Below are 13,567 nucleotides of genomic sequence, written 5' to 3'. Positions count from 1 at the left end.
CCAGGTACTTTGACCTCACAGTTGACGGACAGACCCGTACAACAACAGCATGATGCAAGAAAAGACCAAACAATGAAACAAACAATGTTTTGACCACTCAATGTAACTATGCAATGTTTGGACCTTTCAAGGTTACTACCCATCAATGTTTCTAGCGCTCAGTCAATATTTCGACCAGTCAAGCTCATCAGGTGAGCTTGAACTCAAGGCGACCTACCCCAGGTTGCATTAGATCTTTTATATTGTTGTGCATAAGGTGCACTTTGCACTTTCATGCATTATGCATTAAAATAATCTGTCTAGAGCCGCCTAGACAGATCTGTCTAGTTCTTGGAAATATCTTTCAGTGGATTTTTTTTGTGTGCAAATTTCTCAATGCAGAATTATGACATATGAGGTTCTAGGTTGGACACAGAACTTCGATTCAATCCCGTTTCTCGTTTCTCCCCGGATCAAGCAGGCAGGGCTCCATTACCTCAGTAGGAAAATATCAGCACTTGCGCAGGAAACCAGGTTCAAATCCGGGGGAAAGCGATACCTAGTGCAGCTTTAAGTAATTATCATTATTGTTAACACATGATAAACACTTCCAGAATGCACAAATAAGTGCAGTTATAAAATACATTTTTCAACATTTTGTCTGTTGAAGAAAGTCCCTTTGCACACCTACAGCAGGCCAGGGACAGCTGTGTCGGAGCAGGCAACCAGTACGAATAATGAGAGAAAGGAGATCCCGCACATTGACCTTTATCAGACCTGATGAAGGTCGTGAGACCGAAACGCTGTAACTCAGTATCTTAATAAACTACTGTTATATAAGTGAAGACAGTGTGTGGGATCTCCTTTCTAACATTGTGACTGTTAAAAGAGTAAATAAAATGCCTCATAGAATGTTTTCTATAGAGTTGTCCGTTGGGTTTTTTATGCCTCGCTGACAGCATAGCAGATATGCGTCCCTGTGTGCCGGTACAAGCAACATCTTGGGAATTGACCGTTTCTTATTTTCTTTGTCCCGTCTTCGAGGAGTACATAACCTCTGAAATTGATTTTCTAAATGTTTTGACCTACAGTTGGAGGCCATCGATATTGTCCTTTTCTTTTTGCTGAGGTTTGCGTGATCTGCGCAAAAGGACAGTTAACCCATTTTGGGTGGGAACCCCTTTTGGTGTTTTAAACATTGTTATAATTTAGCTATTGAAAAATAGCAGATCTACAAGCTCATAGCGCGCCACCGAGTGGCGCGCCAGAGCTTGTAGGTCTGCTATTTTTGAAAAATCGTGAAAATATTTATTTCAGAAAACTGGAGGATTTAGAAGGATTTTTTAAAATTTTGAGGTCAGGCCTAAATGGGTCAAATGATAAGGGACAATATCGGTGGCACCCAACTGTATGCATTCCGTGCCCCGTGGTGTCCATGAGGTTGGCACATTCCCTTATACGCTTGTATTTCATACCTTGTTGCTGCCAAACTCTTGTACCTTTGTATCTCTCAAACTCATGTCTTACTTGCTGTAGCGTTCGGGGGCATTCTTCTTGTCACCACCTCTGAACACGTATTGATTTTCAGTCCAGGAGACACTTGCACATTTTGACCTTTAGGTGGGAATGTAGCACACACATGTATAAAGTCCAGTGGTACGAGAGAAAAGGTCATAATATTCTTTGGAGGGCTATTGTGACTCTGTAGTCTATTGAGGGGGTAAAACTGCTGTTACCCTGTGTTAAGCTCCTACACCTACAGTACAGTATAGCATTGCTGTCAGGTGGAAACCTTGTATGTCCAAAACCGTTCCTTTTTTGATATTTTGTAACTATAAATAACTACCTTTGTGCGACGCTCTTGTATGATGAAGTAGGGCATTCATTTACGAAGAACCATAAAAACGTTGCAATATGGAGATACAACGGTATCTACTTTGGTTCATCAATGTTGGATCTGGTTCCTCTGGATTACTCCGGTTCCGGATCCCGACCTCACCCCGCCTTAAAAGGAATCCCACGAAAAAAAAGAGCAAAAAGAGATGTTCTACACAAAGCTCACAATGTGTCGTGAAGCAATGCCTAAACTATTGTTATCTGATTTGTCTGTGTATGTTTAGAATGTTAGACTATCATTCTCCAAATAGACGTGTTTGTTTTTAGAGCAGTCTGATAGCATCATCATCATCATCATCATCAGGTGAAAGTTCCTCCATGGGTTCAATATGATTCTCACGTCACGACAGTTTAAAGTGCTAAAGTCCTCGCAGTGTGACCAGTGTGAAGATAACAACTCAGTTCACACTGCTGGAAGTGTTACCATGCCAACAAAAGCAGATACAGTACATTTCTCCCTAGCATAGTAGTGACAGCTTAATAAAAACAGACACACTGTTGTGTGGCTCAACTCAATGTTCAACTGAAGCTTCCATGCCTGCCTGACGGTCTGTCGGAAGAAAGCGCAGAAAATGAGAAAATAAATCAGATGGTCCACGGGTGGAAAGTAACTTTAAGTACATTTACCCACCAGTCACCATGCATACACGAGCAGTATAAAAAAAAGTGACCTGAGCCAATTGCTAAAGGTTTACGCTACGCTACCCGACTTCTTCCCACATGCCTACAACCTCCCCTAACCCCTGTCTCATTACGCATAATGTGATAAAGGCGCAGTAAAGATGCTTTACCGTTAGATTTACCGTTTAGGCCAGTAGGCCTACTGTATACTGTAGGCCGGGCATTAACCAAAAAACCAGGAGAAAGTCCATTATTATGTTTTAATATATATTTTTTTTATCGTGGGGAGAGAGTATGTTTTGCACTCCGTCCGTGTGTGTGTGTGTGTGTGTGTGTCCGTCCTTCCTTCCGTCTTTCCGTCCGTCCGTTATCAGCTAATCTCCGGCACCGTTGGCCCGATCCATGCCAAACTTTGCACACACACTCCCTGGATGCCAACAACGAACCTCTGCCCCAAATATTCTTCAATGGCCTGTTATAGCGCCACCATGAGGCCGATTTAGGCAAAACACATTTCTGTACATTACTCGTACACCTTTTATCCATACATCACACAATTCGGTATACACTATCTTCATAGTCATGTGATCAACACGGATCTGCACCATTTCCCATCTTCCATCCTGATTGGCTAAGATTGGCTTCCAAAGCTCACATGATTGGTCCGTTTCGAACAAAATGTCGCAAATCACAAACACAGTGTGCAATTTCCGTGAAATTATACACGCACATTTCCACTAGGCCGAGGACGACATGCCACTCATTCTTTTCCAAATCAGCCTCATGGTGGCGCTATAACAGGCCAATTCCTGTTTTTAGCTATAACTGCATCGATCTGTATTAGGGCTGACCTTGATTAGTCGAATAGTCGACTAATCGATCGGAACGGGTCTCAGTCGACTGACAACCTCTCAGTCGATGTTCACCAAAAAAAAAAAAGAAAACAGTCGGGACGATTTTTTTCTTTTGGGCCGGGTGGAAAACCCCTCCTCCGTTATAATGTATGCTCCCAGTCCCCGCACCGCAGCATCGGGGAACACTCTGGCAGCCAGAGTAAAGGCTGGGAGGGACCGAGCCGAGGGAGGCTACTGTACTGTAGCCTACATGTTGTTTATGCTCCGGAGTCCAGACCCATGCAGTTTAATAATATACAGTCACAACAGAATGCACACTGCTGTCTCGTGTCTCATCACAATCCCAATGCGCCACCCGTGAAGTCGGGGGGAAAATAAAAAACAGGCTGCTAGTGTTAGTGTAGGGTCGGGGATCGTTAGCTTAGCGCGTAGCTACTGATTCAACCCACTGATTGAACTTCATCTCCGCCTGTAATCTAGGTTATTTTTTTATTGACAACGTGAACGAACCCCGACACCAGCGCTGCAAAAATAGACAGATCTACAAGCTCTCAACGCGTAGCGAACGGCGCTGCAAAAACAGGCAGGACGCGATGCCTTGAGAGCTTGTGGATCAGCCTCCCCGACGGTGCGGGGAGGCAAGAGTTCTCCGGGGAGGAGGAGAAGTTACCAGGGCAGGCTACATGTTGCTGCGGCTAACAACACTGTCACCAGCCAGTGGTTGTGATGTTAGCGTGGCTTGCAGCTGCTTGTCCGTTCCAACTTCACTTCATCTCCACCTGTAACTTATTTTTTATTTTGTTACCCTGGCTGCGCAGCTGCGCTGCAAAAATAGACGGATCTACAAGCTCTCAACGCGTAGCGAACGGCGCTGCAAAAACAGACGATGGGCGATTGAAAACAATTGGCATATCGCCCAACCTTAATGCAAATGTGTTGTTTTTTTTGGGGGGGGGGGGGTGTTCAGTCGACTATCAGTCGACTAACAGCAAATTTATTCATATTAATTTCGACTATACAAATCCTAGTCGGGGACAGCCCTAATCTGTATACAACTTATGTATGCGCACTCCCTAGAGGCCATGGAAAAACATTGTCTCTGCATCCCTCCACATCTACCGGTTATAGCGCCACCATGAGGCCGATTTCTGCAAAACACATTGCTTATGTTAGTCGCACAGATTTCATCCAAATCTCACGCAAATCGGTACACATGATCTCTGTAGTCATGTGAACAAGACAGTCTGTTGGATTTCTCAGATTCTACACTGATTGGCTAACATTGCCTTCCAAAGTTTTCAGGAGTGGCCCGTTTTGTTCAAAATGCTGCACATGTCCTGCTCATCCAGAATTCTATCCTCAGAGATGCTATGAGTGATCTGGCTCTGCATTTCCTCAACAAAAGAACATTGTTGCAAAAAACAAACAAACAAACAAACATGTTTATATTACTCCTAAACATTTTGCCAAACATCTCACACAGTCCTATCCTCCTGGTGGAGACCTGTGCCCGGAAGGGCACTTTTTCTAGTTATATTATAATTTCCCATTAATTTGACTTCAGAATTGTGGCTGCCTCCTCCTTCCCCTTCAGCCTGCTGCGAGTACATTGTAAAGTGTGGATGTAACTCTGATGGAACCAAATGGAACCGTGAAGGGTCATAGTTTTACGGGTCACTGGAGCACACAAGCCAAGTAAAACTGTGACAGTCAAGCAGGCTGTATGTGCGTGCGTGTGCGTTCATGCATGCGTGCAATGTGCATGAGTGTGATTGCTCTCCGTTTGCCCCTGAAAAACCAATCATCAGTGCTGTGTGCCTGGGTCTGCCTGCCTGCCTGGCTGTTTTCAGTAATTACAACAAACAGTGCATCTCTCTAATGGACGACAACACAGGGTCCCGTAGGCAGCAGCACATAACAAACCTCCCCGGAAACATGAGCCTGCCTTCGTAAGACACCCACGGGATAATGTATATTGAACAGTGATCATGAGCAATCTAAAGCACCAAAAGGCTACTATCAAAACCCACGCAACGTGGCATAATTATCAATGGGGAAGGAGCCCACTTCAGTTACATTGCGAACGGTACAGGAGCGAACGCAGCGTGCTGTTCGTTCGCCATGTGACTGATGTGTCGTCGTTAGCTCGCCATGCCTCGGTGAATGCATAAATTCATGAGAGTTTGCGATCAGAATGAGCGGCGCTGTAATGAGCTGTATGGCCATGTGGCGTCTCTTCAGTAACACTGGAGCACAATGTATGAGATGAGAGACGATGAGTTTTCTAGGTAATTAATGTAATAGCTGAAATGACAGGGGAACATCTGGCACCAGCAAAAGGGGTACGAAAACAGTTTGCCTGGCATCTGTACCACTATGACAACCAACCAGTCAGTCTAATTTTTAAGGGAGAATGGGTGGCAATTAAAAAGCTATTCTGTTCCAGATAGCCAAGCTTTGTTTGCTTAGCGGTACATCAAAGTGTCAAGGAACCTCGCGGCATCGAGGCCCGGTCCAAGTGGGATGCTGGGTGTGAATCCCGTACTTGCGGTTAACTTTGTTTACTATAACGCTTAACACAGTTGCAGATGAGTTGCCGTGCCTCATTATTCATCAGCGAAACAATTCTTGATTACATGTTGCTTTCTGCGTGTTGTTTAGATTGGCTTGGCTTGTGAGAGCAGGCGTATGTTGCAAAGTGGGTAGAATTATATGCATGAAGGGTTGTCAATTTGATGCAGTGGGCCAATATGCCATATATTTCACCATTTTCCCCTCACATAGCAAGTGAGAAGACGTTTAAATGATCATATCTACAAGTACATGCAATCTCTTCTCTCACAATTTTCACTTATAGGTAAAGCAATTCGCAGTGGCTGTATCTTAGCCATACATCTCAGAGAATGATCACCGTCTCCTGGTTATCATAGACTTGTATAACCGACTTATCCTTGCAGGCACAGACACTGAAGGCCTTAACGTCGCACATTTTCTTCTCAAGAAAGATTTGAGCTGCAAATAATGAGCATTTCTTCGGGTCATAATTTCAATAAGGTGCAATGTGCTGTACTGTAATGTGTGAGTGGGCGGGTAGAGCCAGCCAGCTATTATGAGTGCTCCGAGATGTGTCATCTTAGATAAATGGTCAGACGATGATGATGACGAGAGGCTGATCTTTCTGAGCTACCTGTCAGGATGAATATTCACAGCATGCCAGGGCTCTGTTTATGTCAAACATCACTGTAACTGCCTTTAACTGTCTCTTAGACCCCAGACAGTGTTAACTAGATCCCAGACAAGCTATGGTGACTGAGAAAACAGAGGGAATTACCTGGAGCTGAATAGACCAGGTGTCTTCAACGCTGTTCAAGTCAAGGACTTACTGTAGATGTATCCTGAAAAGGTACAGTTTTCCTCAGGCGTAATTTAATTCTGGGAGTGTGCAAATTAAACCAAATTTTTGTACATGTCAGACAGAAATGTTAAATGAACACTGAGGATTTTTGCTGTATAAAATCACAAATCAATAACAAAAATGAAAGGCAAGAAGAAGCAATTAATTTGACATTGCGTTAGATTTCTGGTCTGGTGGTGGAGGAAATAAACCTTTTATGTCCAAAACTGTTGCTTTTCAGGAAAGAACCTGTCCATATTGTAGCCATTATTTAGTCACAGACTCTTGTTAACTACTGTGTACATTTTCACAAGTTGCTTGCGTGTTGTATATCAGTTGTATCGTTGTAAAGCAAATGAAAAGAGAGATGTGCTCATCAAGTATCATTAATGTTAACCACTTATATTAGAGATTAAAGTTGAAGAAGGCCACCCGGCCGAAACGTCCGTCTGTCTGTTTGTTACGCCTGCTGGGGAAAACTGAAATAAAACAAGAATCCTAACGGATAACTTGAGTGCTGGCATGTATTCCTCCAGTGTAAACCACTTATATTAGACAACGCTATTAGCTACTCATGTATTTGACATGATTCCTACTTCCTGGGGGTCCCCAGCAATGTTACAGTACCTAATATAGCAACGAAATCAGTACCGGCTGGCACAAAACATTTACAGATGGGGGTCCATGGCCAAATGTGTGTCCATTTGGAGGTCCTTAAGCTCGACATGAAAAAACAGTTGCCTAATGCACATTAAACTAAAAAAAGGCTTAGATTTGTTGTTTTTTATGAGCAATATCATACACAGCATTTAACATTTACACTGATTACAGGAAACAGCCCTTCCAGCTGGCTCTTGCTTTACTTGTTTGTGTACCATTGGGATTTGGAAGATAAGGCATGTATCTGTGTGTGTGAATCTCACACACACACACTTCTAAACAACACACTGCATTCTGCCACCAAAAGATCACACTGCAAAAAAAGAAAAAGAAAATCCACACAGAGCAAAGCGAAAGAAAAGTATAAAAATAGATGGAAGCCTCGAGCCAGAGGCATTAGTTGAAGCACACAAGCACTACAGATTCTCAAACTTTTCCATGTCACGGACCCCCAAAATGATATGTATTTGGGCTGCAGACCCCCATCTCAAAAATATTGTCCCAGATAGGGACCTCCTCCAGAAACAAAGATTTGAGTAAACATTTCTCACTTTAAAAATATATATTCAAAGGTTTGCACAAATTTGCATAAAAAATAGCAGATGTACAAGCTGTGGCTCAAAGTGACGTGCTATGAGCTTGTATATCTGCTATGTTTGAATGATATGAGCTTGTATATCTATAACACTCTCTCTCACAAATAAGTGTGGTATTCTCTCCCCAGCTCCCTCCCCCCCCCCCCCCCCCCCCCCCCCCCTCTCTCTCTCTCTCTCACATGCACGCACACTCCACATTGTAATCAGCAGGCAACAGTGCACCACTCTGTTTCTAGGTCAACAGCGCCACTTTGGCACCTGTTGGTACCCTAAACATATAGGGACACAGACATAGGGAGGGACGGACATTGCTGTTCCTTACACCACTCAAAATATATAAAATATGGTTAAAGTGGTTAAAGTGATATTAACTACTTCGCTGGGGACCCCCTGGTGCCCACCCAAGGGGTCACACTGACAAGTATCACATATCACACTGACAAGTTCATAATTTGGACCAAGCTGGTTTGTCCCCGACAGCAGAGATATGTTCATGTATTTGTACCGTATGACAATTACTCGTGAAGTACAATGCCATTATCGTTTCAAAGAGAAGCTTAGGTGTTTATTTGACTGCACTTGTTTGTACATCCACACTTGCACTGTAAAAGGAGATGTGTAGCTTATGCAAGGGATGGATCAAGGGTACAATCAAAAGGTTTCTCTGGCTTCCCTATACAAGTTGTTGTGTTTGTTTACTCTATTTTAACCACTTGGAACCCGGGCATCTCTATTCTGGGGAAACCGTTTAGGTGAAAATAGCAAATCGTACAAGCTGCGGCGTCGTTCCCAATGGCAGCTACAAAGATACAGGCTACAATTCATTTTCAATGGAAGCGTAGCGACATGAAGATACAACGATACATTTGACGTTTGGAGCTGTTACAAGAAGCTAAACAGCTCTACAAAGCTACCATCTGAGTTGAGCTCCTGCACGTTCTCTCTGCTTCACACGATTCTTGCATTGGGGGGAAACAAATTATTTACGTCAGCCAGTTCCGTGTTCTTTTTAAAACCCCAGGCTTTTAATATATTCCTTTATATTTTTCTCGCTCGTCTGAAGCATGCTCGACACCAACCAACCGTTTTTATCGAAACTTCAACAGCAACGCATCAACTTGTGTGCTGCACAGCCCAATATGTAAGTGACAGCGAAGGCAAAAGGTACAGAAAGTAACAAAAGCCATAATACCTTCTCAACCTCATTATTTCCAAAACGGTTACTTTTCAGGATTCAAATTCAAAAGGAGCAGATATAAAAGCTTGAAACGCGATGCTTGATGCTTTCGTGTAACGCTGTAGTATGAGCAAGTAGGGCATTCATTTACAACATGGAGATAAGAGGTTTCACTTTACTTTGTATCATTTGAAGGTTCCAGTGCATGTGAACTAGGGATGCACGATATGGACAAAATGTTATATTTATGCCAAATATTGTGATATCGATACGATATACAATATTACCTTTAACATTTCATATTCTATATTTTAAGTGTTGCAACATTGAAAACTAAACATTATTAAACAAAAAGTGTTAGTGAGTTCGCTAAACCACTGGACCAGGTCGAACAACAACGCAAGTCGCTAGCACAGTCCCCCACCCACACACAAACGGAGTGGTGGTTTATTTTTCAAAGGGCACAGGCTAAAACAGAGGGATATTGCTGGCTTTAGAAGTGGCCGATATAGAGACAATATATTGCATTGCCTCTTTGCGATACTGATATTGCGCATGTTCATACATGTTTTTGGGGCTTTTTCTGCCTTTATTTGATAGTTTACAGTAAGTTGACAGGAAATGAGGGAGAGAGATATGGGGAGTGGCACGCAACAAAGGCCGTCGGGATCGGGAGTCGAACCCGCGACACTCTGTCAGGACCGCTAGGCTTTGTGGCACGATGTGACATGTTGTAGATCGCGCGCACACACACACACACACACACACACACACACACACACACACACACACACACACACACACACACACACACACACACACACACACACACACACACACACACACACACACACACACACACACACACACACACACACACACACACACACACACACACACACACACACACACACACACACACACACACACACACACACACACACACACACACACACACACACACACACACACACACCACCCCCCCTTTCAGGACATAAGTAAGTAATCATACTGTATATGAACCGGGGAACCCCCAGCCCCACCCTGACAACCACTTAGAATTGTGGGAGTTGAGGCATTACATTTAGTTTGACTCGGTTCCACAGATACTGTACATTGTCATAATAGCAGAGCTACAATAGCTATGGCTAATGTTTGCCTCTTTCTTTTTCTTTAACTAAAAATGTTTATCCCACAATTTTGGAATACATTTTTTCACCCAGTGTCAATTAGCTAATGTAATCCTGATTCCTGGGCTCTACACTCCCTCTGCCAACCTGGGGAGAGCAACGGACTGACCTCATGCTTCCTTCAATGCATGAGGAGTCCAAGCCACTTTTCACCTGACAGGGGGGAGTTTCCCCGGTTGGACGTAGCTTGAGGAAAGGACACGTTATTCCAACCAGTTCCTTTCTCCTCCATGAGGCGGCCCAGCTGGCAGTTTAGAGACCAGGATTACTGCATGTTTTTTGTGAGGGTACCTACCCTAGGAGACACGGGGAGAACATGCAAACTCCACACAGAAAGGCCCTTTCGCCAACCGCACCTTGGGTATGGGCACTGATGACGCGGAGGAGAGAACACGCCCCATGCAGCGCCCCCAGTGGGAATCGAACCCAGGACCTTCAAGCTGTGAGACGACAGCACATATAGTGCCTCTCTTTCTCTTGGATTATTTTACAATTTGGCCAATGTTTGACCATTTTTTATAGTATTTGTTAGGTGGGGATGTCTCGACCCACAGGTTGAGAACCACTGACATATTATTCAACCTTGAAACTCTACAGGGAGTTGCATGTAGTCGTGGCTGCTTGCCGTTCCCAATAATAATAAAACAAAGCAGTGGCGAGAGGAGAGCAGAGCAGAACACAGCCCTGAGGCAGCTAATGAGAGCAGCTTCATGAGTCATATAGCCAAGGAATGCTTATTAAAACATGTACAAAATGAAAATGTTCTGCCGAAGAAACATCTCCTTAAGAGGTAACAAACGTTTTTTTTGCGGTTTCACTTCACTTGCTAAAGGGTCTTCGATTTGATGAGCGCTCGATGGAGTAAACACTCTGCCTGGTAGAAACCTTGTAGGCGTACTGCATGTCCAAAATGTATAGTTTTCAGGAAATGGAGAAAACAATAGAGCGCCGCAGGCCCGCCCCGAAGAGAGGCCTGCAAGACTATTTACAATTCATTTTTCCCATAGACGTTTCAGAAAATATGTATTTAAAGACCTTTACGCCTTGGACAAAGCCAACTTGGATCGTGACAGCTCATGAAAACAATATTTTGGGCCGAACAAATTAGAAAGAAGAAAAAAGGGCAGGGTAAAACACTTATTTTTGTTGTTTTTCGTTTTTCGAATTATTTGTTCGGCCCAAACAATTGTGTTTCATTGAAACACTTCAGCTCAGAATGACCATTAACCATTTATTGCAAAGCTATTGCATTTATATTAGTACTATGGCTGTGCGGCTCTGCTCATGTGATATCATATCATATCTCAGATTATCTGTTCATCAAGACACAGCTCTGATAACACCCTGGGTCACAGCGTTATTTTTTCTCTTGAAAATCTTAGATCGCATGATATAAGAACTGTAGGCTATTCCAGAAATGAACAAATAACCCGGGCGATTTTTCTCATTATGAAGCATTACTAGATCATCACCTAGATCTGCATGGAGCCGGTCAGCAACTCTACATCTGACCTCAAACCCCTATAGATCTCCATATATGGAGCTGACCTTCCCCCCCCGTCCTTCCTCTTCGATGTCTCCCTTTTGACTGATACCTCATCAAACCCTGTACACTCAAGACACTGCCCCCGCTGCAACCCTTAGATCTCCATATATGGAGCCGACCTGTTCTGACATTCCATATGTTGATCTTTTTTTTTCTTTTTGCCTTTATTAATACTAGACAGTAGTTTGACAGGAAAAGGGGAGAGAGATGGGGGGGGGGGGGGGGGGGGGTCACACGCAGCAAAGGTAGTCGGGATCAGGATTACCAGCCTAGGTGCCTGGACCGCTCGGCCGGCCCAGGCCCCATATGTTGATCTGACCTCATCAAACCCTGTACACTCAAGACATGCTCCATATATGGCCAGTACAGAATTCATTCCAAATGTTGATCTGACCCCCCCCATGCCAAAAGCACCATCGCTCGGCCAGCAGTCTGCCGTCACCCAGGCAGAAGCGTGCACCCATCGCTTCTCGGCTCGCCCTCAGGGTGTCTTACTGGTGTTAGTACTATGGTCCATCACCATGCATGTATGCATGATGCAAGTAGCTAATACATTGTCTGATTGTCATCATGCATGTTGTCGCTGTCGGGCAGAAACCTCTTATCTCCATATTCCAAGTTCTTGTGGGTTTTTTTTACTTTTTGTAAATCTACGGCCTACTTTATCATACTATGTTGTCACACAAAAGCATCAAAAGTAGAATATCCACAAGCCTAACGATGCGTTTTGAGCTTGTAGATCTGAGCCACTTGTCTTGAAGAAAATGTTATAATTTTGGTCACCATTGAGAACATGGGAAATATACCTTTATATATATATATATATATATGATTGTAATGCACTTGATCTCATGATGTAGTTGTTCATTATGCTTGTACACGATGACCAAACTAAAAACATAATTTCAGAAAAAGATGCCTTCCTTCTACTCCTTCATCCCAACATCTCTGCCATTCTTTAATCAAATTCTAGATTTATTATTGGCCTTCGTCTACATTCTGTTCCATTTCTTCTGCTGTCAATTACAGTGGTTGTGCAGCACAGAGATTTTGCGAAGCTCGGCCAATCAGTTAAGCTGACCGTTTGGGTTGGTCAGTCAGGGAATCTGATGCATACGATCTCCCGAAAACACAGGGAATGTGTGGGTCTTCCAAGACTCGCAGCCAGGCAGAACAGAGATTGAGCGAAAACAGAGTGGTTTTTCGAATCTCTGGGAACCGTTGGTCCGTCATTTGAGAGACACATGCCAGGTTTGACATCGGTTTGGTAGGATGCTCTCCATGTTATGCACATGACAGTGAGAGAGAGTTTCGAAATATGCATAATATTTAACCATCCAGATTGAATGCCTGGATGATATTGTCTCTTTCGGTTGGAAACCTCATGTCCACAACGTTTACTTTTCAGGATTCAAATTCAAAAGCATAAAAAGTAGCAGATCTACGAGCACAAAACGCGATAATTCGCACCAGGTTTGAGCAGGCGGAACTGCTACTTTTGATGCTTGTGTGTGACGTCGTATGATCAAGTAGGGCGTTCATTCGGAAAAAAAAACACTAAAAGTTAGAATATGGAGATGAGAGGTTTCCGGCCGACTGCAACGATAATACATTGGATTGTAGAGTGAAGAGAGATAACATTGGACAGATAGAA

The 13,567-nt window shown here is 43.6% G+C and overlaps 1 protein-coding gene across 4 annotated transcripts in view; it reads right to left on the bottom strand.

Moving 5' to 3' along the window:
• LOC306935094 (glycophorin-C-like) overlaps positions 1-13,567 on the bottom strand; it is a 129,791-nt gene that overhangs the window by 51,098 nt on the left and 65,126 nt on the right. Inside the window, exon 1 of one of the 4 annotated variants that reach the window (XM_079517958.1) lies at positions 6,682-6,715. The exons of the other annotated variants lie outside the window; for them this stretch is intronic. The gene's annotated coding sequence lies outside the window, so the exon portion shown is untranslated. Of the gene's footprint in view, positions 1-6,681; positions 6,716-13,567 lie in introns of those variants that run through there. 4 annotated transcript variants of the gene reach the window in all.

This window comes from Electrona antarctica (assembly GCF_951216825.1).
Source record: "Electrona antarctica genome assembly, chromosome: 13".
In the NCBI taxonomy this organism is placed as follows: domain Eukaryota; kingdom Metazoa; phylum Chordata; class Actinopteri; order Myctophiformes; family Myctophidae; genus Electrona; species Electrona antarctica.
Note: the sequence above shows the minus strand (reverse complement) of the source record. Positions and strands in the feature narration are given on the sequence as shown.